A 27,322-nucleotide genomic window follows, 5' to 3' on the forward strand; every position below is an offset into this window, starting at 1 on the left:
ATAAGATTTAATTTGGGTTTAAAGTGCGGATGTGTTTAGGATATTCATTGCTGGCATTTTTGTTTGGAGCTCATGCTGACCCTGTTGTTACGACCCCAGGTGTCTAGGGGAAAAGGGGTGTAACATTTAGGGTAATTCTTTTGGAAGCAGGGGGGGGGGGGTTGGTGAGGGACTAGGAAGCGTGATAAGGGTAAGGAACTAGAGTGGTGCCAAAGAAAAGAAAATAACAAACAAAATGGAGCTGGCTAGGACAGTGAGGGAAAGCTAATCTGACTACAAAAGAAAACCCGAAACACACGGTCTTCGGCGTCTTCAACACCCTAGCTAACCTGCACTGACTACCCAAAACCATACAAGACAAACGGCACTCACCCGTACTAAACTAGTGTACTAATACAAAATCAGTTAAGTGTGTAAGTGTACCCAACAACCTAAACTAACCTTATATACAAAAGTTCACACAAAAACACAAGTGAACCAGGAATACAAATAAGGGAAAACAAGAGTAATCAACAGGAGCAGGGTACAAAAGAACACAAAAGTTGAACATGTAACACTTGGGCAAGGTAATGACAAAACAAGGATGAACACACAAACAAACGAAAGTACAAAGAAACTAACGAAAAACCAACAAAACAACAAAGCCGACGCTATACGAAAATAAACACACACAAAGCACAACAAACCAACAAACGAAGCCGAAGCAATAACAAGAAGCGAAAACCTCCATGTTATATGCTGAATAAGATGTGTTCTGATTGGCTGAGGCTAATTAATGATGACATCATACTGAAACAGTGGAGTGATGGTGGGCCAATGGGGAAGGGAGAACAATCAAGGGTCAGCAGTGTGGAACACACACAGAACACACACTGGGACGAAACACCTGTATTAGAGTTATTCATTAACAAAAAACGAAAGAAAACCTTTGCTATTTTCTATCTGGGCCTAAAAGGCTGCACATATACTAAGATTAGTGAAAATTTCTTCACTTACATCAGAGCTCTAAGTGTTGCCTTAATTCTGTTCATTTGAGTGAAAGTAGAATTTTTTAAAGAAGAAACAACACAAATTGGGACAAACTATACAGTTGGAGCTGCAAGATTCATCGCAGTCTCATGCAGTAATTTGACATTTTTACTTTACTGATTTGCATTAGCAATGCATTTAGCTTTTAAGTCTGGATGACAACTTACCAGTTTACTGTTTCAACACTTTGTTGGAATGTCCTTCTATTCAGACTAGTTTAGAAACTTTTTGCCCAGTTTCACTTTCAAAAACCAAATGCCTTCTATGTTTTTTTCTTTTTGGCAATGCAAAGAAAAATAGTGTTCCAACCTGCCATTGTTTTCGTGCAATAAATCAATCAATGTAAACAACCCTTTGTACAATTGACATTTCAGGTGGATAAAGTGCAAAAAATGGGGATGGCTACAGCGTTTGACAGGAAGATAAAGTTAAAGAGAAGCCTGAGGAGGTATTTTGAAAGAAAAATTGAAGCAGTTTTTTTTCTCCTTCCAATCTTGATGTTGCATCAGAAGAGATCTCGTTCAAGGTCAGCAATATTGTTGTGACTTCAGCACTATATCGTGTGCTGTTGCGGTTAAAAATGAAGAAAAATGGGCGGAGAGGGATGTCTGAAGCCCAGCTTGAATAAAATAATTATTGCATTCAGCACAAGGAAGAAATTCTTTAAAGCTGCAAGGATACATGAGTGTCAGCCCCTGTCAAAGCACAGAAAGAGAATTGAATTGTAATTGTAAACTGCATTTCAACAGTTAATTGGCACTGTTTTATCACCAGTCAACGCCCCAGGTGAGGGGGCAAACAATCCTTTGCTTGTTGTTGCAAATCAGCAATGATAACTGAAAAAAACAACATAAAAGTTTGCAATCGCTTTAGCTGACAACTCTGTAAAGAAGCCTGTGTAATATAACCTGACATTTATTTCCTGCTGTAAGTGAACACGCAGGGGATTCAAATAAAGAAGCTTTTGTCCATTAGATTGGTTTTGAGTTCTAAAGATCTAGTCCATGTAATTTACCACTCATAAGTAGCAGGAAAAGAACTTCAAACTGACAAATATCCTTGTTTTAAAAGTATGGCCCATCTTTCTCATATTTTATTAGCCTAATAATTTAAGTATGAAGGGGTTGTCTTGAATGTTCCCAGTTTTTTCTGGACATCTATCTATACAGACATTAACATTTCAACAGATATTCAAGAAGTGTGAATGCCTTTGATTAAAAATGGTTAAGAAAGCTAGACATTTGTTGAAGGAAAATGAATGGAATCATCAAAGATTTTGGAGTAGAAATGTTACAAATTGTCTTTAGTTGGGCATGAATGTGTGTTTGCAAATATACTTTAGTAAATAACGCCTTCTGGGAGACACTGGTAATACAAGAGAAACAAGAAAACCACCCACGTTTTACATAAAAGAAAGCACAACACAACTCTTACAGTATGTAGAAATCTTGAGAGGCAAACAATGTGAAAAATGCACCACTGAAGCAGCCTTCTGAGGGATCTTAAGCATTAAAATGGCCCTTTTGCTACTTCCCAGACAGCTAATGGGAAAGCATTTAGCACCATCTGCACATTGAGTGCCCCGGAGTCCTTAAGCTACATTGAAGGAGACGTGCAAGAATCTGTACCAGTTACAATATAATAGATTCACTATAATGGGTAAAATTAGAGATACAAATTAGAATACAGATTTATTACATAAGATATTGGCATCAAGAGACAGCTTCCTGCTCAGGATGTGCATGTGTTTTGTTTTAATTTATCGTGGTCAAATGGCATCTAAAGAATTGGCAGAGAATTAGAAGAAGATGGAGTTCTATGGTAGCATGCATACTACTCTTTTGTATATTTTGTATAGCCACAAGTGACTTCAAATATTTTACCATTTGCTCTAGAATTGTCATACAGCACGTATATTATTGAAAAACCTTATGTGAAGTCTTTCTCTGCATTCACAGATGGAAATTCTTATATAGTAGGATACTTGTTCACAGAGGTAATTTGTTCTTGAATTTATTTTCAGCTCCTGTTGTTTTTTCACACAAGCAAGCATCCAGTTATTCATCCATTCTCAAACTACATCCTCCAATTCAGGGTGGTGGGGGAGTCCATTATAGAGCACAAGCAAACTATTGCAAAAATCAGTTTTGAGATTATTACAAAGTCACTTTGTAAAAATACAAATTAAGCATTTCAGAATTTGTATTACTCAGTTGTTGCTCTTTCTGTACACATGATTCATATGATAACCTGCAATTGATTTTCATATATAAAATAGTCAGTTAAATACAGAAAAGAGAAATTGCATCTTGCTTCATTTTAAGACTGGCCAAATTATTTTATTTTGCACTTGAATTGCCTCTTTTAAAAGAAAATATTGTTGAAAAAAGACAGTTTAGAAAGTATTTCTTTTTATGAAACATACTGGTTTTTACCTCAGCAGGAAATAATATTTCAACAACTTCCTGTTTTCAAAATGGGAATAACTCATGCAGTATTGCAGTATAGTGTGATGTTTCTCAATAGAAAATGACCTGCTGTACTGTTGATTGAAAAATCAAAGACATGATAATGGAATCATACGTAGTGCCCGTGGAGATTATAATAATAATAATTGCTTACACTTATCCACATTTTCTGGACACTCCACTCAAAGCACTTTACAGGTAATGGGGATCCCCTCCACCACCACCAATGTGCAGCATCCACCTGGATGATGCGACGGCAGCCATAGTGCGCCAGAACACTCACCACACATCAGCTATCAGCGAGGAGGAGAGCAGAGTAATGAAGCCAATTCATAGATGGGATTATTAGGAGGCCATGATTGGTAAGGGCCAATGGGAAATTTACACCCCTACTCTTTTCAAGAAACATCCTGGAATTTTTAAAGACCACAGAGAGTCAGGACCTCAGTTTTACGTCTCATCCAAAGGACAGCGCCTGTTTACAGTATAGTGTCCTCATCACTATACTGGGCCATTAGGATCCACATGGACCGCAGGGTGAGCACCCCCTGGTGGCCCCACTAACACCTCTTCCAGCAGCAACCTTAGTTTTTCCCAGGAGGTCTCCCATCCAGGTACTGACCAGGCTCACGCCTGCTTAGTTTCAGTTGGTTGCCAGTTGTGAGTTGCAGGGTGATATGGCTGCTAGTGTGCTGCTAGATGAAGTGTAGTGTGGTAATTATTTTTGTTTTGCATCACAGAAAGAGGAATATTTAAAGTGAAGCAATGAAGACATATTGAACTATTTAGAGATTATGTAAAATAAAACAAAGATAAATGTTATTTGCATTTCCATAAAGAACAGCTGTAGCTATAAAAAGCTACATCATTGTGGAAATTGTGGAATAAAAAAGATTCACAATGAGTGCAGAAAATAAGATTGCTGTAATCAAGTAAGAAAAGTAAGAAATCAAATATTAAAAGCCAAACACCTTTCTCCTGTACATTAACATAAGACCTTCTAAATGGTCAACCAAATGACGTTTGTTTACTTAATGAAAATACAAATTCTGCCTTATTTCTACCAAAAAAGAGCACAGGTGTTAAGTTACAACATGACAATCCCTGTGGTTTTCGGGACAGAATTTTCACAGATGACATGAAATGGATTTTAAATGTGTTTAATGGTTGTTCATTAAGCACTGAGGCATGAACACTATAGTCAAGCCCCAATGGCTCATAGGAACACTGAAGAAGAAACTAGACTTTCTTTGGTGCTTTCTAATTAAACTCCTCTGCTTCAGCATGTACCTCCTGCTCTGTGTAAAGTGCATTTGTTCCCTGTGAAATATAAAATTAATTTATATTCTTGTGTGAAACCAAGATGGAAGAATTAATTGCTCAAATGATTCTACAGCTATGAATATTTTAAAACTCTTATTTACTTATGTTTGTTCTTTAAATAACTTTTGTTTACTATTTTGCTTGGTGAATATGTTCTTAATATTATTTTTGTTGCATTTGTCATGTGTTTTATATGCATTGGGTTTTTGAGAAGTGCTTGGAAATAAAACATTTTATTATCATAACTCTCCTGTGTGCTAATGGAAGAAACTGAGCTGCCACCTTTTTATGAAGAAACATTTTTTGACTACAGTGCAGTAAATGTAAATAAAGCATTAAAAAAATTCTGAAGCTTTAAAAGAATTCTTTGTGTATGCCAAGGTGACTTTTAAACAAGAACGGTAGAAGTAGCTAGAAATGCGTGAATTATGTGTTACAATTTGCTTTTGGTCCATCTTACTCCTCACTTGCAAAAGGGTGAAAGGTATCTGGTAGTCACTTTGCAGTTGATATTGCATAACTGCTGGCACTAAACTCCAAGAACAGTTTAAAATATATCATATTCAGCTGTATCTGAATCCTCCTAATCTGTCACAGACACAGCTCTAATTGTGTGTGACAGCAGGGGAGTGACATGAAGATCATATACAGATTAAATTGGGACCACTACATTAATACAGTAACGTTAAAGAAAGCATTAAAATGGGATACGTTTTAGGCTATCAAGTGTAATTTCAGCTGTGATTGCCATCTTTTAAACCACCGGCGAGTTGCCCTTTAAGCAAAGCATTAGTTCTTCAAGACCCCAATAAAAGTTATCTGGAACTATGTTTGCCATTATGCATTCAACCTAATGAGCTCTTCTGTAATTTTTATTTGTGCTGTACAATAATATTTTAATCAGACACAATAGACATTCTGCTTAACCAAAAAAAACATTTTCTTTGATAGTTTTGTTTGGGAATAATTTTATATATTTTTTTCATCTTAAAAAAAAATATTCTCTTTTTTGGCCAGAACAATTTGTCTGCAATTCTTTAGTTGTAAAATCATAACTCTCTGTGCCAAAAAAAACATAATAGACTAACTCTAAAGCATTTTACAAAAAGTCAGACAATAAATGAAGAGATAAAATGAATATATAAATAAGCCAAGAAAAGACATTTTCTGTGTAGATGTTTTGGAAACAACATGCCTTTGTGAGAACAATTCCAAAAACCAAGGTGCACTGGATAGAATAATACACCCTTATGAATTTGTTCGACATGGATGAATGGATGAGCTTTTATAATGCTCTATAGATTTATATATCATCATATGAATGACTGCAGTTCAAAATGGAAACTCTTATGAATACAGTATCACAAAAATATATGAACATTTAAAAGGGTAGTAATACTGTACATCACATACTTTTTTGATGCCTACTAATATTTAATTTAATGTAATCATTTTGTTGCTCATAAATCCAAAATTATATTTTAGAGCAATGGTATGACCTGCAAACAGGAGGGTATTGCTCATATTATATAATCATTCCTTAACTGTCTTGTTTTTTAAAATGTTATACATCACAGCAAATAGGTATTGTCTAATTGTGAGTTACACACATTATGTTGTTCTTGAACTTCCAAACTAGTGAGATATTGAGCCAATCTTTGTTTGATGAAGGATTTACAATCGCTAATAGTGCTTAGATTGATTCTCTTAAACATTGTACAGATGCAGCCATTCAAAGTGCGCGGTACAGACACCGCAGTACAGATACCGCAGGTATGATGACACGCGATACCGCGGTGCGTGATTGGTTGACCGACAGGGGCACTCGTGGTCCGTTGGTCTGTCGTAGAAAGACTTACTGTACTGTAAACGTCTTTACTGTGCCCGTTGTAGATATTGAATTTTACCACTGAAGGGAAATCTTAGTAGCTGAGCATAAAAAGAATAGGAGCATACTGTAACGCGTGTGAAGGCCATAAACGATATTAATTTTGGAACGTAAACATACAGTATATGGCTGGTCTTGGTACTTTAAAGAAAAAAATACACACCAGTATTCCATTTCTCCCTAAACATTGTAAGCTTCGAAGTCTTTAACTAATGTGATACCGGAGTCAACAAGCATACTTTTAGAATTTGATTAAAAGGGAATATAATATGGAATCGCGTATCTAAAGAATTTAATAACGGTATGATTATATCCGTGTACTGCGGCAGAGCTATGTAGGGCTGTTTCGCCTGCCTGATCATGCGAGCTCTCCTGTAGCCTACTGGTCTAGGTGCGTGACTACCAGCTGGCAGGCTGTGTGTTCGAATCCAGCTGGTGCTGGACTCTTCATTTTTATTTATTTATTTTTTAATCGCGTAACATAAACATATTACCGTATGCAAACTGTACTGTATACAGTATGTATATGTATATTTGATGTCTTAACTGTGCCCGTTTAATTGAATTAAAAAAAAAAATATTTAACACGAACATTAAGCTGTTTACATCTTCCGCCTGAGAACAGTCACCCGTTGCTACCCAACGCAGAATGGTGATTGGCTGACACTATCTGACACCCCTCTGATTGGAGAAAAAAGACGTGCTGGCGTGCTATACACACTACCAGGAAGAGGATTTCTTTCTATTCAAAACGTGTATTTTAAAAGTTTAAGAAGTAAAAACCTTACAGCGTACACAGATTTCTAAACTGATCAGGATCGTTATCTTTGTCTTATGCATAATAATGTTCACCGCTCTGTCCAGCAAATTAATAATAAACTTTATTTTATATAGCGTTTTAAACGAATAAGTAATTAGATTGCTCATAAACCTAATCACTTGCTTTTTCTTTTTATTTAGGCTCAGATTACAACTATAGATCGAATTATTAATAACCATAATAACAACCAACCAACAAAAACAACCATATAAACATAATGGTGGTGCTGGACCTTCCAGTTTTATTTATTTATTTTTTAATCGCGTAACATAAACATATTACCGTATGCAAACTGTACTGTATACAATATGTACATGTATATTTAATGTCTTAACTGTGCCCGTTTAAGTATTGAATATTAATATCTAATTTTACCACTGAAGGGAAATCTTAACATAAACATACAGTATATGGCTGGTCTCGGTACTTTAAAGAAAAAAATACACACCGGTATTCCATTTCTCCCTAAACATTGTAAGCTTCGAAGTCTTTAACTAACGTGATACCGGAGTCAACAAGCATACTTTTAGAATTTGATTAAAAGGGAATATAATATGGAATCGCGTATCTCAAGAAATTAATAACGATATAATTATATTCATGTTGCAAAAGAACTGCAACGGACATAAAAACTCCCTTGCATGGTTTCATTACGACCAGAATCGGTCTTGAGATATTTTTAACTTGATTTACAGTATTTGAGAGGTATGTCTTAACACCGATACTACAGTGCTTAAGTACTGCTCACGTATATGTTTCTAGGTTTATATTATGCATTTCATACGGTCAAATTACTTTTGAGCAATAAGAAGCGAGAAACGGTATGCGTTTTACTTTCGTTTTGTGCTGGGACCCGTGGATTGATTAGAGATATCAAGTACATACAAGTCATTTTTTAAATGTTGTAGTTCGTCTTGAAAAAATGTTACGAGTACATCATCTATCAACAATTACACAGGTTCTGTTTCCATATTGCGGATTTTGGTTACGTAATATTATTTTCTAGATTTCACGTTGTGAATATGATGGGATGTCTGATGGGATGTTTCTAAAAATCCACCCTCTGTAAAACGTCTTCTCTAGTTGTCCTGCATATGTATTCGCTAATGAAGCTGTGTGTTCTGAGCCTAGATCTCTACATTTCTGTATGAACCAGCTTAGAGGGCTAAAGACAGCTTGTGTTTAAATTGAGTGTAAGGCAATTTATGCTTCTAAAGTCATGGTCAGCATTTATCTTTGTACTGTGTTGTAAACTTGTTCTGTGCCAAGTCACATTATTTTATAGCGTTTTTAAAGCGTTATCAAATACGGTGTTACTGTAGTTTACTGAGTCCCATGTCACATGGTCTGTGATTGAAACCTGTAAAACCGGTTTAATTCATCACAGCCAGCACTCTTCAGGTGTGAGGGTCTTCTGCTCAGAATGAAACGCTAAAATGTTTGTGTATATTCTAATGGTAGTGGGGGCGGGGTGTGTGGGAACAAGTTTGGTTGAAACATTTTCTCTGAAAGCATTTTCTTCTTGTAACCGATCTTGTTACAGCATGTTACAGTTTACTATTATTAACCATATTAATTTTAAGTGCTTAATGTAAAATCTTGTAAAAATATATTTTCATTGTTCAAATATACATTAAGTCTGACTATCATATAATAAGTTAAATACAAAACTAAAGAAAAAATAGGGTTAAATATAATTCAAAATATTTTGCTAACAATGTTAACTGTTTATGAATAATAAAATGTATTAACTAAGGAGTAGGATGGCACAGTTGTTAGTATGTTTTTTGTTTTTTTTTAACCCAATCTCCGGGAAACCATTAGTACGATGGTGAATCGGAGATTCTCAACCCTTGCTGCGTACGACTGGAAAAGAATTCGTGATCGGATCAACGAAATGCTTCGTAGGAGGAGGCAGTCTTTTCCTCTTGTCTAACAGTCTGTCCACAAACAAAACATTTCTGTTAGACAAGAGGAATTGAAAAAAAAACAATGTTGTCAATGAAAACCGGTGTGTGTGTCTCTCCCTGCTGGATGTCCCTCTCACAAACTGCTGAATGAATAAAATAATTTTATTGAAAACGAGTTTGCGATTGTCTGGTCTTTAAATTCTGTAGATACGCGATTCCATATTATATTCCCTTTTAATCAAATTCTAAAAGTATGCTTGTTGACTCCGGTATCGCGTTAGTTAAAGACTTCGATGCTTAAAATGTTTAGGGAGAAATGGAATACTGGTGTGTATGTTTTCTTTAAAGTACCGAGACCAGCCATATACTGTATGTTTAAGTTCCAAAATTAATATCGTTTATGGGCTTCACACGCGTTGCAGTATGCTCAGGCACTAAGTAAAAGGAGATGCTTCGTATTGCTTGACTAATTTTAAAAACTAAGTTATAAATATAAAAATTGCAGGCGCTGCTCTGGTGCGTCGGCTCCTACACAGTGCCTGTCTGCCGTAAGCGTTACAATATACATACAGTACCCAACACTGCTTGTACCCATCTGTCATGTAAATAAAACACCTTGAATTGAATTGAATTGAGGGGAGAAGGGGGGGATACTAAAGCCAATACTGGCTCAATGGGCTTTGACGTGCTAATGCGTTAACGGTCCGGGTGTGGCAGGCTTCCAATGTCAACTCGACTCGATTAGAAGACAATGAACGTATTTTAGCCCTAAATGAATTAATAGCAAACATGGTTTACATAAAATACATTTTTCCAAGAAAGTTTATAATAATACGATCTATAGTTGAAATCTGAGCCTACTTTAAAAATAAAGGAAAAGCATTTTCAGAGAGCAATCACGCTGTGTTTATGTAGAAAAAGTGATTAGGTTTATGAGCAATCTAATTACCTATTCGCTTAAAATGCTATATAAAATAAAGTTTATTTAGAGATGAATGATCAGTGTCGCAGTTTAAATAATGTGAGTCAGGAAACTAACACAGCGCCACCGGATTTAATAACGCAATAAAAACGCTATAAAATAATGTGACACAGTACAGCACAGTACAACAATACTGACCATGACTTTAGAAGCATAAATTACCTTACACTCAATTTAAACACAAGCTGTCTTTCTGTATGAACCTCTAAGCTGGTTCATACAGAAAATGTAGAAATGCATTAGCCTGATCATGATTAAAAAACACATAATTAAACACGCGTTTGCGATTTAAATCAGAACACGATTTAAATCAATATAAATGTTTATATTGTAACGCATACTGTCCCGCCTCCATTTCTCTATAAAAATTTACTGTTGCACACACACACACAATAGAAGCAGGAACCACTGTCAGAAGGGAAGATATATTCAAAATATCGCAAATATCGATCATGTTGCGATATTTTGAAATATAAAAGTCAATTGATTGTCCATAATATCGCTTACCTATTTTTTCGAAGAAATGTTTGTTAAAATAAAAGTCCAGCACCAGCTGGATTCGAACACACAACCTACCAGTTGGAAGTCACGCACCTAGACCAGTAGGCTACAAGACAGCTCGCATGTTCAGGTAGGCGAAACAGCCTTACACAGTCCTGCCGCAGTACACGGATATAATCATACCGTTATTAAATTCTTTAGATACGCGATTCCATATTATATTCCCTTTTAATCAAATTCTAAAAGTATGCTTGTTGACTCCGGTATCACGTTAGTTAAAGACTTCGAAGCTTACAATGTTTAGGGAGAAATGGAATACCGGTGTGTATTTTTCCTTGTGATATTTTAAGCTCTAGTTGAATGATAGGTGTCGCATTTTAAATCATTTTCGTAGCTAGAAATTATGAAACGCCCTGTTAAAAGCAAGGAAGTTTTTATGCCCCGTTGAAGTAAAACAAAATGCCTGACAAAGTATGGCTTGGACAGATTCCAAGTGCTTGTACAAATGTGCTAAAGAAATTATACTTTGAGTATACAGCTTGTCCAAAGTCATCCATTATTAATACTATTAGTAATATCTTCAGTAAAGGCTTTGATGCATAAATATTTCTGATAAAGGTAGGTTGTGTACTTCTGTCCAACTGAGCAATCTTGCTTTCATAATATATACCAACATTTTAATGACTGATGATTAACATGCTGTAATACACAGTTCAAAATTAAAGGCTCAAATGCTGTACATGAGAGGTTAAGCTCCCCCTGGCGGTTTTACAAGGCGACGCCGGATAGTTAGTCACGTGACACACGTGAAATGCGTGATACCGCGTGATACTGTGACACGCCCACCGGGGTATGCCGCGAAATACCTCACCCATTTTGAATGGCTGCATCTGTAGCTATGTTACAATTTCATACTGTCAGAACAGCATTTTAATTGCAGTTTTAAAATGTAACTGATATGCTGTGATGCTGCCCCAACAGATTACAGTAGGTACGCTGAAATGGATAACTTAAATGAAAATGAGATCACCCTGGGCAATTATATTCTATCTTTAATAGCTAAATTTTAGGTGATTTTGTTAGATCCGATATGTGGTCAATACAAGATACAGATCACTTTATTAGCCATGAGACACGGAGAGAGAAGCTTGGGGTTAGAGCGCAGGGTCAGCCATTTATACAGCACCCCTGGAGCAGCTGGGGTTAAGGGCCTTGCTCAGAGATCCAACAGAGTAGGATTCCTCTGCCAGTCACAGGATTTGAACTGGCAACCTTCCAGCCACAGGCACAGATCCTTAGCCACAGAGCCACCACTCCACCTGATTAGATACATATAATCATGATGGCCTCTGGGCATTCTACTTAGTCCACCTCTCTTGCCAGTCACCAACATTTCTGCTTTTCCTATCCAACCTCCCAGATCACGCCACTCTGAACACCACTGCACTACCATAGATACGTTGACTGGTCTTTTTTATAGGACTGGCTTTTCTCAAAGCTCCTCAAATTGCTCTTCGACAGACCTATTCCTATTCCACCTCAGTTAAGGTCTTTTTTTACTTTTATGTGATTTCATCTCATCTGAACCACGTTTCCCTCCTTCTCTCTTCACTGCAGTTTCTTCACCTCCACCTTCTGCAAAATGTACAGCTCCTCCTCCTACTCTAGGCTCTCAGATTCCACCTTCTCATCCTGCTGCACAGCCACTGAGCGCTCTAGTTGATAATGCTTCTCAGATTCTCGAACCCCTTTCTCGTTCTGTAGCCAACATTAATTCCCGTCTGCTTAGGCCTGAAAGTTCCCTCCCGCTTCAGGTCCGTCCGTCTCCAGTCCCCCTCTCATCATCATTATCGGTGGTCACTCGTAATAAGTATGACGCCCGTCAGGGTTACTTGTGCATCCTTAAATGGCTGAGTCCAATCCTCAAGCCACAACTCTTGGAAAAGTGGGGGCAATAAATCCCATTTGGGAGTGGCTTCCGCAAATCTGGATTCTCCTCCTTCTCCTTCCGTCGTCGTCTTTTGTCTGCTTCATCAGAAAAGCGGTTTGTCTCAAAGTGAGTTGCTGCCTGACGGGTCATCCGGTGCCAAAGGCGACGTTCCGTGGCTAGGACTTCCCAGATAGTTATGTTGATCTGCCCTTTTCTCTCTAAACTGTGCGCGTGTCTGCGCACACACAGGTTATGAAATTAGCAAATTGAACTGCGCACAAAAAGTTTAATTTAAAAAAATATGATAATGATAAAACAAACGCGGTTGTCAATTGAAAAATGCTAAATTGACCACATGAGACTGGCAACGAGAGGCCCAACTTGGCTGTGTGCATTATTATTGCTACTTGACAATCTATATCTATGCTCTACTTGTCTCATACCTCACTGCAAATGCTCGCTCGATACTCAGTCTCTTTGACTGGGTTTGTTGAATTGCTGTCCCGGTCTTTTGGATCTCTATCCTTCTATGAGAATGACTATACAGTATTAATAAAATATAATTTCAGGTTTACAATTTTACATACACTCAATTTAGTGCACACAAGTTTTTTTCACGGGGGAAAACATTTGCACAATTTGAATTTTTTGCTCACACACACCATTAAAAATTAATTCAATTCATTTCAATTCAATGTATTTTTATATTACACTTTTCACAACAAGGTTGCCCCAAGGCGCTTAACAATGCAAGTAACCATACATTTTGTGAATCAGAATTGTATGCTCTTGTAGTCCTATCAGTATAGCTGCCCCCAAACAACAGAACCTCAGTTTTATCAGAGTTAAGTAACAAAAAGATTTCACACATCCAAGTCTTTACTTCATTCATGCAATTAACTGAAGTGATAATAGAAGAGTTGTCGCTAGGTGATAACGAAATGTATATTTGAGTGTCATCAGCATATGAATGAAAGTTAATATTATGTTTATTATCCTACCTAGCGGCAGCATGTAGAGAGGGAACAACATTGGTCCCAGTACAATTACAACAATCCCAGTACAATTACAACAATTACTGGGACCAACATTGGTCCCAGTACAACAAAGTTGATCATCTCTGCACCACCGTAACTTGAGTACGCAACTGTGTTTAGCCGGTTCACTATGTGGCGCTGTGACAACGGCAGGCCTCATTCTTGACAAGCTGACAATGAAACATAGACAAAATAGCCTGCCAAAGAGAGACGTCCTACTGTGTTAGGGGAAAAAAAGGATTTGAGCCCCTTTATTGTTCTTTTATTGTTCCATTGTTAAATATGAAGTAAACCACTTAAGGACAGTTGCACATAAGCCAACCTCAAACTCAAGCCTGTGTAACGAAACAGAGTGGTCAACCGTGTCAAAGGCAGCACTAAGATATAGAAGCACAAGCACTGTTGCATTCCCTGCATCGGTAGCTAACAGAATATCATTTACGACTCTTGTTAATGCAGTTTCAGTGCTGTGGCCTGGGCAGAAACCAGACTGGGATTTCTGAAGTATATTATTTGAGTCCAGATAGGACTGAAGTTGGGCCACAACTATTCCTTTATGAATTTAAGATAGAAAAGGGTCGATTGAGATAGGGCTGTAGTTGTTAAGAACTAGTGGACCCAAATTTGGATTCTTAAGAAGCAGTCTAACAGCCGCTACCTTAAATTGATCAGATACAACGCCTGATGCAAGGGACGTGTTCATCATACTAATTATAGGTCCTGCCAGTACTTCAAGGGAATCTTTAACTGGCTGAGTGGGGATGGGATCTAGTGGACAGGTGGTTGACTTTGTCTTAATAATTAATTTCTTGAGTTCTTGTTCAATAACTAATTGAAAAACACTTAAGTGGTGCTCATATTGTTTTTGTACCAGACTGCTTTGCGGCTTATTTGATTGTGTTTGAAGTCTGATGATCTTAATTTTATCGTTAAAGAAATTAATGAAATCGTCACAACTAAAGTTAGATGGTGCTATAGAATCGGTCTTATTTGTAACATTGGCTATTGTCTTAAAAAGGTGGTGAGGGTAATTTTTATTGCTTTCAATAATTTCAGAGTATGAAGCTGAATTAACTCTATATAGGGCTTTCTTATATTGTTGCAGTCTATCAGTCCATGCTGACTGGAATACGTGCAAACCAGTAGACCTCCATTTGCGCTCTAGTTTGCAGCACCCCTGTTTAAGGGATGGTGTGTGATCATTATACCATGGAGAGTGCCTAGTCATTTTGACTACCTTAGTCTTTAACGGGACAATTTCATCAAGGGCCTGTCTGACCACTGTATTATAGTTATGTGTGATTTCATAAACATTATTACTGGAAATGAAAATGATTAAATTAATGAAGAACCCCCGTTGATGTGTCGTGTTGTAATAGTCTTCTCCTTGGCAGCTATCAATGTTTATCAAATGTAATCAAATTAGAGGGAAAACTGATGGCCACCACAGATTCTCTGGCCTCGGCTCAGTTGGAAGTAGAATACTTGCTTGGGGAGATGGGAGTTGGGCATTCTAATGTAGTAACCTGTCCAGCAGAGTTGGTTTTGGGGAATCATGGCTTCGATACTTCTCGTCTTTTCTTCTATGAGGACACTAGAATTGGTGCGGCTATCCTCCCAGTCCTCTAGAAGCAGCACTGATGGAATCTCTCCAGAGTCTTCAAGTGACAACAGTAGGTAACCCAGGCCTCATTGCCATACAGGAGAGCAATGATGCAGACGGCCTTATAGACCATGATCCTAGTTTCCATCTTGAGGTCACAGTTCTCAAAGACCCAATGGCGCAGTTTCCCGAAGGAGGTGCTGGCATAGCTAATGCGGTGCTGAACTTCCTCCTCAATGGTTGCCTTTTGGGACAGATGGCTGCCAAGGTATGGGAAGTGGTCAACAACCTCCACCATTTCGCCAGCAATGGTGATTGCGGAGGGCTCAGTTATCTGGTCAGGGACATCTTGGAAGAGGATCTTGGTTTTCCTGATTTTAAGGGACAGAATTAGGCTCTGGTAGGCCTCGGCGAAGAGGTTCAGAGTGGTATGGCATTTGACGTGGAATCTTTATCAAAGAAGAGCCAGGAAAGGTTTTCTCATTCACTCATTAAGGCATTTATTCATATTGCGCAAAAGGGAAAAACAGCAACCACCAGTCTGTGCAGCAAGTGCGAGCTGGTTTCCAAAGTAAAATAGAGAAAGGTCCCTTATTTTATAGACTTAGCTAATGCAACACCTCAACCTGTTTACTTCATTATGGTTGGTTAGTAATACAAAGACAGGCAAGACAGTAATTTTCCTGTCCTTATAGGTCTTAGCCTTGAAGGACAGAGAAGACAGCTAGATGCAGTTTTGTATCTGTCTTTTTTGCTGGGGCAGAGATAAACATATTCTTAGAACATTCCGTGCCCTTGACTCGCTGGGTACAATCACAGTTTGTTCATAGAATTCAGCTGCTTTTACAACACAGCTCTGCCCATAAATGACATTTTTAGGATAAAACACTTTTCTTCAGTAACTTTCCATTACATAACCTCCTTTTTATCTTTAAAAATGCTTTTACACTAGAGAGTCCTCATAGGGGTCACCTGGTGGATCCCAAGGCTCCTCAGAGTCCATTCTAAGCAGTGCATATTGATGAGTAAACATTTTCATTACCATAGATCGAAGCATAGGGATAATACAAGTCATACAACAACAGCAACAGTAACACTACAATAACAGGCATGAATAGTTTCAAGAAAAACATTCCCCATGACCCGAATAACGATTTTAACCATGAAAAGAAGGGGGGCCCTGTCTATGCCCCCACTCTTGATTTACTCTGTCCTTAAGTTCTTTCAGCTGGTGTATTGCGAGGGCCATGCTCAGCATCATTAGCAGGGATATAGGTACAGCTTGAATCGCCTATCAGAGCACACACTCTGCCAGAGGCTGCATTCTGGAGGTTTAGCGCAAATTGCGTCGAGGCCATCCAGCATTATATTAATAAAGGTGTACATTTCATAGCAGGTTATTTGCAGCCAGCGAGCATTAGCTACAGATTGGAGACTTAGACCCATACATTTCGAGAAGAGTCCCACCACAGGTTGCGGGCTCCACTTACCAGGAAAGGCAGTAGAATTGGGCATCAAGCTACACACAAAACAGGATGCATTTGGTTGAGTACTTTTCACAGTATAGTTCATGTAACGATACCACAAATTGTCCTGAAAATCAGCATGATCAGTCTCATTCAGCCAGTCCAGTGGGGAAACAATCTCTCTCTTCTGTCTGCTTTTCGGAACTGGAGAAGTCCTGTTTGGGCCTCCAGTAGTCACAGAGTCAGTTGTCAACAGAATAGAGACAATGGTGAACAGACTGAGGGAGACAAGTCCACACAGGCTTCTACCGAGAGACCACCCCAAGCTTCGGAATGGGTGCCAAAGACACTGAGACATCATCATTGCTCTGATAGGTCGGCTACTTGTAGATCGCCGGGCATATTCTTGCAGTGGGAAGCATGGTACTCTTTCAGCAACCTTCATGGCAGTGGTTGTGGTCAGTAGCACCTGGTATGGACCTCTCCACCTGGGCGAACACTACTTTTTGCTCCTGAAGTCTTTCACCAGGATCCAATCCCCTGGCTGGAGAGCCCGGTAGTAGTCTTGGTCTGGTGTAGGTAGGGTGGCTCTAACCTGTTTGTGAATATTACTGACAAGTTTAGACATTTTCCGACAGTATTATGCCACCAGACACTTATCAAGTTGCGTGAGGTCTGTGGGCATACCCTGAGGGTTTGAAAGGCCTACCGGAATTTTTTGGCAAAGGTCATGAACCCCTTTGTATCCCACTGCGTACTTACCATACTCACCATCCCTCCTTTTGACACATGGTCCTTTCCATGTGTCAACTTTGCAATGTAGGGAAAAGAAAAATGGGCGGGTAAGTAGGGTTTACCTGTGGGCCCCAGCCACACCCCGTTGGTGAAAGAACATCCAGTAGTTTTCCACTTACCCCTTTCTGACGCGGGAGTAAGGGTTCCTGTCTGGGGGTTACCTGAGAGGTGATGGCCGCCGTGCAATCATATGGCTCTCCCTCATCCTCTGTGGGCAATAGGGTGGCTGGATTCAGCACCTTACACCATTTGATTGTGACGTGAGGAAGGGACAGAAGGATGTAGTGGTAATGGGGGGAGGATGTGGGAGAAAAGTACGAGGTCTTACTCTGGAGGAGGATGGAGGCCACCACATGAGGTACAAGGACCATAAGAGGGTGCTAGCACACCAGGGAAGCAGAGGCCATAACGGCTGCAGCTGCTGCTGCAACAGCACAAAGGCAGACCGGCAGGCCGCGGGCCACAGAAGTGAGGCACTGAGAGTAATAGGCCACAGGCTTAAAACGATCGCCATGGGCCTGGAGAAGTACAGCACTGTAGAACCCATGTCTGTCGTCAACAGTCAACGTGAAACCCTTAGTCATGTCAGGAAGGCCCAAGGCAGGGGCTGATATCAGGGCTCTTTTAAGGTCGACGAAAGCTTTTTCTCCATCGGGTGTCCACGTCAAGCAGTCAGTCATGGTTAGACCTAGAGCATGAGTCATGTCAGAAAGGGGTTGTGCCAGTCAAGCATAGCCAGGAATCCAGGATCTGCAGTATCCCATACAACCAAGGAAAGACCTTTTTGAATGGCTGCCACTCGTTCAGTGCCAATCGAACAAGAATTGGTGGAGATCTTGTGGCCTAATTAACGCACACATTCTTTAACAAGCTGTACTTTAGAAAGCAAGGCCTCGTTACCGGTTTCAGCTAAAAAGATTAAGAGATCTCTGGTGTCTAGAGCGCAGGCTTCCTCACTAAATGAATTGTAGCGGCGAGGCTTATTAATAAGGCAGAATTAAGTGTTTCTGAGCTTTCCCAAATTAGGCCTCATCTCTCTGTTCATCTCTGTGGTGCAGCCACAGAGAAACTATTCATGCAGGCTGATTTAAGGTTTCCTTTGATAAGGTTTCCTAGGACAGCTCCCAAAGGGGGATAAACCTAGCTAAGCCTGGCTATCATGATCAATGGTCATCCATTGGCGCCTATCTGTCTAGGGAGTGCCAGGTGGACATCTGGACTGCATTCCTAAGTGTCAGGAGTAAGTGACTCATATCTTACCTTGATCAACCAATCAGGGACTGGTAGGGCCGAGTAACCCACGTGGGACTCTGATGCCCATGGAACTTTCAGCCAATCAACAAGCTGAAGTTCCTTCAGGTAAAAACAGGCAACACAGAGATTCTGGAGAGGATTCTGTGGACTATTCTAAAGGGAATTCAAAGGAGAATTCCAGGGCAGGACGGCCCAGGAGCAGAAGGTTCCCAAGGGCAGGACATTCTCGCAGCGCGCCTCCTGACCATCCTGAGACTCAGCCCGGACAACCACGGAACGGCCAGTGTGTCCGAGTGCCAGAACTTTCCTTTGTTCTAAGAGTCTAGAGCGGAGGTTGCCAGAGAGTAACCAGAGGATCCACCCGAGGTTAGCACCAGCAGCAAGCCTCGTGAACAGGTCAGAACTGTGGACAGCTGAATCACTATTCAGAACTAGCGCTTCACCAGGAACGAACTGGTCTTCTTCCTGACTTGCTGGGACCCACAGTCATCTTTTCTCCTGTGCACAAACTGTGCTAGTTAAAGCCAACACTAGCTAGCCGGTCAGTGAGCATCTGCAGCGCACCATCGCAAACCGCACAGCACAGCCTGGCACCTAACCAGAGAGCGCGGATTGGACAGCAACAAGCCTGCAACTGTTTCTTTGAGTCCGCAGGAGATCTGAATCCCCAGAGATTGGATGAGTATTCAACTTCAATGCATTACAGCTCGAGAATTCAATTGTTATCCCAACCAGTTGATATCAATTTAATTCCTAAGAGTTATGTACTTGTTTTGAGTATCTAATGTAGAAGTTATAACCAAGTTCATTTATGAAACGGTCTTAATGAATGATAAAAAGTTTTTACTTTAAAAGTAAAAGCAAAACTGAGACTCAGAATGAACCGGAATGCTGAAAAAAACACTTGCCAAATCAAGACAGAAAAAACTGTGAGTCCCTTGGGACAAAAAACAGAATGGTGGGGGGGTAGGGGACCAATGGAGCCTGAGCATGGACAGCGGCATTTACTGCACGGTCCTGGACCGGACGCCAAGATTCCCCATCAGCCTTTTACACAGGAAAAACTGGAGAGCTACATGGAGACGTTGGGCAGGGGAAGAGAATCTTTTCAGCAACCAACCACAACAAGCTGGGAAGCTCGGAGCTGGGAAGGGGTGGAGACAGCAGGTACCATGAAAGCAGTACTCTCAGGCCCTACCTCTCCTGGCAGGGACAGTCAATCTTTCTTTTCCCATTGCCATGGTGTGCTGACTGTTACTCCAGCCGGGGGCCCCCAAGTCCCAGCCCCCATCATCTTCCTCTCCCCCCCTCCTTGTTGGGGCATTCTCTTGCCCAATGTCCTGTTTTTCTGCAGTGAAAATATGCATCGCGGTCTCCTTCTCCTTGGTCTCTACCTCTTCCTCAGTAGCCTCCTCGTCGGCCACAGCCTCCTTGTCCCCTCCCCCGGCCCCTTCCTCTTCCTCCTTGATAGAACTGGAGCTGGGCCATCTGGAGCTGGTGTAGCTAATGGCTGTCTTTTCATGCCTTTCTCTCGTTCTTTGATGCTAATTTTCTCTCAGCATGATAAGCATGGCTGCACACCTCCGTCAACCGGGCGGTGTACCAGCCGATGCATGAGTTGTTTTTTTTTACCATGCTCCCTATTTCAGGGAGCAGGCCATCCACAAAAAGACGGGTAAGTTGAGTTTCGTATTCTGAGCTGTTGTCGTTAGGGGCAGGAGGGGGCAGGCCACTGAGGTTACTGAAGATGGGGGTCAATATCTCCAAGAAATAATTACATATTTCTCCAGGTTTTGGCTTGGTATGTCTCAAGGTGAACCAGTTCATTTTAGGGGGATACTTTGCTTCTATTCTCTGGCAAATGCTGCTTAGCTGGTTCTGATAGCCACTGCCGATGGCAGCGTCATACACCACGTCTGGGTTGAACGTGTCGCGCACTTTGCCGTAGTCAAGAGCCAGGGTCTTTTTTAAATAAACAGTCTCTAGTTCCCTGCTCGTGGGCTTACATTGAGTGACTAGATGCTGCAAGGCGATGGTGCATTTTCGCCCGTTTGTCTTGGTGTTTAGTAGTTAGCTGATTACGGCTGCCAGTTCTGCTAATTTCTATGGACGAAAAACTAAAACAGGGTTACCGCACTGGGGGTTTGGACATTCTATCATAGGAAACTGAAGGCCCAGAGTTTGGTCATCTTTTTCTTCCGTGCTTCTTTTTTTTTTCCTAGCCTGCACCTCGTTTCTCAACAGCTCAAAACATTTCCAGTCTACTTTCTTTCCCTGTCCTGCATCTTCTCCTTAGGCAGTTCATTCCAGACACTTTATTGCCGCATCGCCAAATTTATCATACATGTACATGGCTGGGACACTTGGCCCAGCTTTGCCTTTAGAGCTCTCGTTACCCATTGTCGACAATGCCTTACTGTTTCTAGAACAATATCATATTAACTACTCCGCAGAGCAAAAACCACGTCTGTGTTAAGATATGTTCGTTTCACGAGTCCCGGACTCACTGGGTCCCAGACCCGTTCTAAGTCCCTAACCTATCCAAGAGGATGCCCCTGTGGCTTGCTTTTCAAACGATCAGTTCTATTAAAGGATCACTTACTGATGTAAGACGGCCGTGGATTTCTCCAGACGCTTCTCTCAAAGGATAAGAATTTATCCCCTGAGGTTTGTCCAGTTCACAAAAATTGTCTGGGTCCGGATGTAGTTCTAATAGTCGTCTGCCATTAGGTTTGTGACCATCCTCGTCGCCAAAGTTGTCATGGAATCTTTATCAAAGAAGAGCCAGGAAAGGTGTTCTCATTCACTCAGTAAGGCATTTATTTATATTGCGCAATAGGGAAAAACAGCAGTTTTGTATCTGCCTTTTTTGCTGGGGCAGAGATAAACATATTCTTAGAAATCCCGTGCCCTTGACTTGCTGGGTACAATCACACCTTGTTCATAGAATCCAGCTGCTTTTACAACACAGCTCTGCCCGTAAACGTCATTTTTAGGATAAAACACTTTTCTTCAGTAACTTTCCATTACAAGTTCCCCCATCAAGCTGGTATTCAATCTCAACGACACAAGGAGAGTGGTCAGAGATCAATAGCAGAATAACGAGGAGGTAGAAGGTGAAGAGGGTTGGCGCTATGACACAACCCTTTTTGGCCCTGTTTGACCCTGTTTGAATGTGAAGGGATCCATTTCCATCCCATTGTAGAGGAGAGTTGCAGTCATCTGTGTAGCAGCCTGAGGATATTGATTAAATTGTTAGGGCATCCGAGTCAATCAGGTCATTCAAGGCTACATACAGCTTTTGTTGTTGCTCGCAGCATTTCTCTTGGATTTGCCAGGCCACAAATATCATATAATGCTCCGGGATGGTCTGAAGCCACACTGGGACTTGGGGAGGATTTCCTTGGCAAGTGGGGGAATACGATTTAGGAGCACATGGGTAAGGATTTTTTTCTACGGTGGAGAGCAGGGCAATGCCAAGGTACAGTAGTTTCCACACTCCAATTTATTGCCCTTCTTTAAGATGGCAACAATGTTAGCATTTCTGAGGTCTGGTGGGATTTCGCAATCATTCCAAATCTTGCTAAAGATCTTTTGAAGCTTGAGAGTGAGCGAGTCCCTTGCCACCAGCCTTAAATATCTCTGCAGGAATGCCACCCGCACCGAAGGCCTTGTTATCCTTCATTTTCTTAATGGCACAAAGGATCTCTTCTAGATTTGGCGGCTCACCCAGAGATGTGTTTTCTGGGTGTTGGACAATGGCTTAAATTGTATTAGTAATAGTATCAGGCACTACGGATTCACTGTTGAGTGAAAGTGCTCCTTCCAACTGTCTTTCAAGAGGGTTCCATCTTGGGATCGGAGAGGAGTGGGGCCATTTAAGCTCGATCTATAGAGGGTTTTCGTCATCTGAAAGAAACTTCACATATCATGGCGATCGGCAAAATGTTGTGTCTCTTTAACTTTCTTCTCCCACCTTTTGTTCTTAATGTCACGGATCTTCCTCTGGGTCTCAGCTTTGAGGTGTTGATATTCCTCGCATTTCTGTTGTGATGTGCCATCATTTTGCCATGCACAGAACGCTTTCCTCTTGCGGTTGTGAGAGCTCTCCAATGCTGTACAACACTTGCTGTGGAGGATTTCAGACCTTCGAGTTGAGCAGAGAGGCTATCCTGAAATTTGACCTTTTTATAGGGTCTTGGAGGGCTCTGACTTTGAGTTTCTTCCTACTTGTCTTTTCGGTGTTTAGAGACAAACCAAATGTTCATAATTGTACAAACCAGACAGTGGTCTGTCCAGCAAGAGGTCATCGATCGATGTGGTATGGGCGTCCTTCAGGTCGTGGGAGTAGACAATAATAGAGTGGAAGAGTTGCCAGTGTTTAGTCCGGGGGATGCATACAGGTAATCTTGTATCTGTTTTTCTGGCGGAATAGGGTATTGGTGATAAGAAGTTAATGTTCTGCACATTTATTTAGGAGAAGGATACCACTGGAGTTGGCCTTTCCACACCTTTTTTGCCAATGGCACCATTCCATACACTGGAGTCACGTCCAACCCTAGCATTGACATCCTCCAGCAAGATCAGCTTGTCCTCCTTAGGGACACAGCAGCCAAGGTTGGAGCATAAGCCCTAATAATGGCGGCCAACTGATTGTTGGTAGACAGGAGATGGAGGGTCATCAGGCGTTTGTTAATAACGATGGGAGGGCAAGTAAGTTGGCTAATTTTGCTTAAAAGCAAAGCCAACTCCATGGATATGTTGGTTATTAGCCGGTAGTCCTTTCCAAAAGAAGGTGTAGCTACCGCCACCCTCTCTAAGCTGTCCCTCGTTGGGAAGACGCGTCTCGCTCAGGGCTGCAATGTCGATGACTTATCTTGCGAATTCCCTGTCGACGATGGTAGTCTTTCACTCAGGACAATCACTGTTTTTGTTATCCATAAGGGAGCGAACGTTCCAAGTGGCAAATTTCATGGGTCTAATCGGTTAGTTCTTTGGTTTTGACCACAGAAAGGTGATCTGGCCGGATGCGATTTTCTAGACAGGGTGGAGAGACAGCCCAGGTTTAGGGCACCTTTTCTAGTGCCTTCCCCTTTCTGGGTGAGTAGAGATGATCCTGAATAGGACTGCTCAGTTGTGAACACAGCTGTCGAACAGAAATCCTGTTTTGGTCCCAATGCCAGGCGACCTTCTAGCAGCTGCCGTTAAGTGCAGATTCATGACTTGGAACTTCCAGATTGCCGCAGGACTTAGTAGATGGTGGGAGCGCTGATGAGACCCTGTGCATGAAACCTATTATTGAAGGGAAGCCGGGGTGCAGACGACATGCACAGGTCTTGACAGGTGAGTGTCCTTGATCCAGTGGAATGGGGGGCCATTACGACCGGGGAGCGCTGTCCTGCTGCAGCCTTCTTCCGCCATCATAGCCGTTGAGACAGAGTATGTCATTCTTCAGCCTGATTTGCTGTTGAGGACTTAGGTGTTGGATCGCTGTTTGTCTGGAGCCTCTACCCAAACTGTTTGTCTGTTTGCCATGGGTGACCCTGCAAGGAGTGAGAAACTCCCTCTACTACTGCTCAGGCTACTGCCTCAGGCTCATAGGCTGCAGCTACAGTCTATCATCATACTCTCGCTCTTCATTTGCACCACCAGATTCTCAAAGGTACAGTAGGCCAGTTCTGAATTTATTGATCACAGAGTAGTGGATTGTCGAGATCTTGCCGTTACTCTATATATCGGGATCCATGTCTTCTCAGAAGCTTAACTCTTGGCAAATGTATTTAGGCTTTCTCAATTTTCACATCATCTGTTCTGTCTACACTCTCAGGTGCCAGGAGTTTGACCACTACATGTACTATATTATTGATCTTCCTGCTATCTGCACATTTGTGATTTCCGCAGTGAAGCCCACTCTAGACTCATCTGTCCCACTGCTCCAAAATGACTAACTACTCTATTCCAAGTTCATACACCCATCTGTGCTCATACCCAGAAACATGCCCTTCATAATCATTTAGACCCCCCCGGCTTTGTGTTTATTACCTTCTAGATGGCCTCCAAAATGAATCTTCTACTGGCCTGTCTTCAATTCAAGCTTCATCTTATTGTTGTCCCACTTTCTTTCTGCTACTGCTGAAAGATCAAGCACACCTGTTGAGATTGAGGAGGATTATACATCGGCCACCGACACAAACTCTGCTGCTGAACCTGCTAGTGTCAGCAAGCGTCGGAAAAAGGCTACAAGGCGGTACGATCCAAATTATCTAAATTTGGGATTTACTTACACAGAGGAAGAGCCAAGACCACAGTGTGTCGTGTGCTGTGAGATTCTAAGCAATGAAAGCATGAAGCCAGCACATTTAAGGTGGCACTTTACCACGAAACATGCGCTCTTAAAGGATAAGTCTGTTGATATCTTTCGAAGGAAACTTAAAGATCTGAAGTCCACCATAAGGAACAGTGGCACTCCAATTTCCAAAGCCCAAGAAGCATCTTACTATGCAAGCTTGCGGATTGCTAAAGCAGGTAAGCCCCACACTATCGGTGAAGAACTTTGTTTACCGTTGGCAAAAGAGCTGATACTTATTGTGTGTGGAGAAAAAGCTGCTAAACAGCTCGACCTGGTGGCCCTTTCGAATGACACAGTCAAATGACTCGCAGAATTATTGATATGGCGGACGATGTCAAAAGTACACTGATAGAGCATGTTAACATGAACAGATGCTTTTCACTGCAATTAGATGAGTTTGTAAATGTGATCAATTTGGCAAATTTGCTTGTTTACGTTAGATATAAGTTTGAGGGAATGTCGCATGAGGACTTTCTGTTCTGCAAGCCGCTACCAACAAGAACTAAAGGAGAGCACATATTTCAGCTTCTGAATGAATTTATTGAAGAGAATGGCATTGACTGGAAAAAATGCGTCGGAGTTTGTACAGACGGTGCTAGAGCGATGACAAGCAGACACAGCGGTGTTGTTGCACGAATTAGAGAAGTTGCTCCAGATATTAAGTGGATCCACTGCAGCATCCACCAGGAGGCCTTGGCAGCCAAGAAAATGTCTGAGGATTTGAAATCCGTGTTAGACTCTGCTGTCAAAGTTGTGAATTTTATCAAGGCTCAACCAATGAATTCACGTCTGTTCAGTGTGCTTTGTAATGAAATAGGCAGCGAACGTGCAGCTTTTGCTACATACTGAAGTGAGATGGTTATCAAGGGGCAGAGTGCTCATGAGGCTCTTTAAACTGCACTCTGAGGTACAGATGTTTGTGCATGACCAGCAATCTCCCTTGGCAAGTCTATTTGATGATCCGCTGTGGCTGGTAAAATTGGCCTACCTGGCTGATATATTCACACGTTTGAATGAGCTGAATATGGGACTGCAGGGGCTCTCTTTAACAATTTTTGATGTGTCTGACAAAATCACTGCTATGAAGAAAAAGCTGCAACTTTTTGTTAATAAACTCAACGCAGGTGATGTGTCTGCTTTCCCAACTCTGGAGAACCATCTGCACACATATAATGTGGAACATGATGCTGCTGTTCTAGATGTGATTGTGTACCTCTTGTCATTGAAAGAACAGTTCTCCGAGTATTTTCCAGTTGAGGCCACATCAGAGTGGATCAGGAACCCCTTTACTGTTGATGCCCAAGGAATACCCAAGAATCTCTCCTGTGCTGAGCAAGAGAAGTTGCTCGGGTTATCATCTGATGCGACTCTGATGTCAGAATTGAAATGACAGTCACTGTTGCATTTCTGGATCCAAAGATGGAGTGAATACCCAGCCCTCTCATTGAAGGCTGTGCAATTTTTGATGCCTTTTGCTACTACCTACCTTTGTGAGAAAGGCTTCTCTGCTCTCACTGCAATCAAGACAAAGTACCGCAGCAAAATGGATGCTGAGCCAGATCTGCGTTTGAAGCTCACTGCCCTCATTCCTGACATTGCAAGGCTTTGCTCAACTAAACAAGCTCACCCCTCTCACTGAAATGGTAAGTGCTCAGTGTTATTTTTATTAGTGTTTCAATTTTTATTATATGTGTATGTGAGAGTGTGCGAGTGCGCTAATGTTGGTCATTGAGATTTTCTGTGGTTCCTATGGGAAGATGACTTGTAGGTGGTACTTGGATGCTAAGGTTTGATCAGGGGTGGTACTTGGTCCAAAAAGTTTGAGAACCACTGTCGTAGTGCATTCACAAAAGCATCAATAGATTTGTCCTGAGACTGTGTTCTCTGTCTAAATTTATGCCGTTCCAAAACCACATTTCTCCGTGGTGTAAAGTAAGTGTCTAAGGCACCTACAGTCTGTTCATACA

At 41.1% G+C, this 27,322-nt stretch overlaps 1 pseudogene; it reads right to left on the minus strand.

Annotated features, from left to right (window-relative positions):
* Positions 1 to 20,222: 20,222 nt before the first annotated feature.
* LOC148643977 (uncharacterized) overlaps positions 20,223 to 27,322 on the minus strand; it is a 58,641-nt pseudogene continuing 51,541 nt past the window's right edge.

Source organism: Lepisosteus platostomus, chromosome 21 (genome assembly GCF_059453375.1).
Source record: "Lepisosteus platostomus isolate fLepPlt1 chromosome 21, fLepPlt1.hap1, whole genome shotgun sequence".
Taxonomy (NCBI): Eukaryota; Metazoa; Chordata; class Actinopteri; order Semionotiformes; family Lepisosteidae; genus Lepisosteus; species Lepisosteus platostomus.